Source organism: Echinops telfairi, unplaced genomic scaffold, assembly GCF_000313985.2.
Source record: "Echinops telfairi isolate 266 unplaced genomic scaffold, ASM31398v2 ScPeMD7_7467;HRSCAF=8505_1, whole genome shotgun sequence".
NCBI classification, from domain to species: domain Eukaryota; kingdom Metazoa; phylum Chordata; class Mammalia; order Afrosoricida; family Tenrecidae; genus Echinops; species Echinops telfairi.
The window spans coordinates 11,651,114-11,654,239 of NW_022111368.1; positions in this window are offsets into that span (position 1 = coordinate 11,651,114).

Here is a 3,126-nt window from a genome sequence, read left to right on the forward strand (position 1 = left end):
TGGGAGCACTATTCCAACCACCTGTCGGACAATAAATCTGGAAACAGATCAAATGAAAGCTTTATTGTTTTTTAAAAGCGAGGGAAGGTTAAAATTGAGGAAGAAGATTGAAAAATTGACGTACGAAGGCATACTGAACTACAGTAAGAGTTTCTGAAAAGATGATGCCAGATACGGAACCAATATAGTGTTAGAGCTGCAACCTACCTTTTAAAGTAAATATCTTATAACAAAAGTATTTATGCACTATGTTTTGAAGAACTGAAAATAGAAACAAACTATTAACCTTGTGTGTAAGCCTGGGTTGATTAGAGAAACAAATACAGAGACACTCATATGCGTTTGAGAAAGGGCTTTATGTAAAAAGGCAATTGAATATTGAGGAAACATCTGAGCCCAGTCCAGATCAAAGCCATAAGTCCATTATCAGCCCATATGTCTGATATCAATCTATAAACTCCGCTTCACACTCATGCAACACATCGCAATGATGCCAAATGCAGGACGATCACATACCTGTGGGTGGATAGTCTTGTGGATCCAGTGGCAGTGGAAGCATTCAGCACTGGTGTGGGTCTCTCCATGTGGTTCCTCCAGCTCTAGGGTTCTGGCTCCATCAGTGTAGCTCCATGTGTCTCATCCACTGGACTGTGTAGCAGAGAGAGGGTGTGCCAAGCCTCCGGAAGACAGGAGTTCCCAGAATCCTCAGGAGAAGGTCAGGCCCACACAGAGGCATGATTGGCTATGGCCTGACAGACAAGCTAGACTCCACCCCTGTAACCTATTGAACACGTTGACATGAAATCATGTAACTGCCACACCTTGGCACCAAAGAATTGCCAGGGTGAAAAAAACATTGTGAGCATAAATGTAGAACTTAGAAATGTATAATCAGAGTCAATTCTATGGCCCTGAGCTACATTGGATTTGTCTCTAGGTTACAAACAAAATAACATATATTCTAACCAAGTAAATGTGCCCAAGGAATGTAAACATGGCTTAATAAAAATAAGTACTGTTATATCGAGGCACTATTTTCTGTTCTGCTATACAAAGGCCACTATGTTTTAGAAACATCTCAAAGACACTTAACAACAAGAATTGATCATATTAACAAACTAAAAGAGGGGTGAGTGTGTGGGGGCAGTGACCAGCTCAACATATGCATTAAAAAAGATAGAAGCCTGACTGGATTGCTGAAGACAAAGCAGGTACATAAGCAAATGTGGTGAAGAAAGCAGATGGTGCCTGGCTATCAAAGATATCTGGGGTCTTAATGGCTTGAAGGTAAACAAGCAGCCATCTAGCTGAGAAGCAACAAAGCCCACATGGAAGAAGCACACAGCCTGTGTGATCATGAGGTTTCAATGGGATAAGGTATCATGTATCTAAAACCCAGAACAAAATCATACCAATTTGAATTGGGGGTGGGGAAGTGGGAGTTGAGATCCAAAGCCCATCTATAGACATTTGGACATTCCCTCACAGAAGGGTCACAAGGAAGAGATGGCCCAGTCAGGGTGCTGTATAGCATTGACGAAACACAGAACTTTCCTCCAGATCTTTAATGCTTCCTGCCCCCACCCCCCACGATCATGACCTCAATTTTACTTTACAAATCAGATTAGACCAGAATATGCACACTGCTACAGATAAGAGCTAGAGAAACAGGGAATCCAGGATAGAAACCCCCCTCAGGACCAACACTGAGAATAGAGATACCAGGAGGATAAGGGGAACAGGGGGGGAGGAGAAGTGGACCATAAGGATCAACATAACGCCCTCCCAGGGGGATGAACAACAGAAAAGTGAGTAAAGGGTGACAGAGGATGAAAGATATGAAAACAAAAATCTATAACTTATCAAGGGTTCATGAAAGAGGGAGAGGGTTACAAATGAGGAACTAATACCAAGGGCTCAAGTAGAAAGAAAATGCTTTGGAAATGATGATGGCAACAAATGTACAGATGTGCTTGACACATTGGATGAATGTATGGATCGTGATAAGAGATGTGAGAGCCCCGAATATAAGTATTTCATTAAAAAAAGAAAGTAAAAATTAAAAAAAAAAATACAGAGGAGGAGCTTTTTTTAAAAAAAAAAAACTGATTATGTTTGACAAAATCTTCACAGCACACATACACAGAATAGTATTTAAATGCATTACAGGCATCTTGATTAAAGTTCAGGCAGGGATTCCCAGTACTATTCAAATGCTAATGGATGTACTGATTGACAGATAAGGAGACTGGAGAGGAAAGTGATTATTGATTAGCAGACTTTACTGAGGGACACAACCTAGGAGTTTTTACACTAGACGGGAGAGCACAGATCCAGAATAGGCAGAGGCAGGATGATAAAATAACTGAAAGTGAGAACAAGAGGGTGAGGGAGCAAGACCAGAGACAAGAGCTCTGGGACAAGCGAATCAGAGAGCCAGGGCAAGAGAGTGAAACAAAGACAGTGCCCGCTAATATGGCCTCCAAGGCTGTGGTTAATAATTAGGTTCGGGAAAGCACCCTGCAACCTCTTGATTGGGAAGTTTGAATGAGGTGAGGGTGACGTAAACTCTGATGGGCACAGGAGCTTCCATTGGCACACTCCGGAAGGTGCAGGGGTGCAGGGAATTGTGGGAGGTGCTCAAAATGGTTGGGTGCCTTTTTTTATGCTCAGCCAGACCATTATTCCTGCCTTCTGATAATAGGGAATAGGACCTAAGGTCTCATTTTCTGTAACTGCTTCCTGCTGGACAGGGGCGACGAAGAACCTCTAGCTGTCTTGTGTCGGCATGGTCCTCTGAGCACCTCAGTGGTGGGAACCCAGAAATTATCACCTCCACGTAGAAACTGACTGGTGAAGGCATGGATACGTCCCTGTAAGAAATTTAGAAAAGAACGAAGCACATAAAGCCCACAACACAGGTACATACATATTAAATTGAGAGGTCCTAGGAGTGGCAGGGTCCATGGGGCCAAGACTTCCAAGGGCCAAAGATATTTCCCTGTGTATTCCAGGGAGTTTTCCTTGTCCTATGCATCTAAAAAATTATGACTGGAATGAGGAAGATCAGGATGCATAATCCTGTCCATCCAGCCAGTAGACATGAGTACCCAAATATATCACATA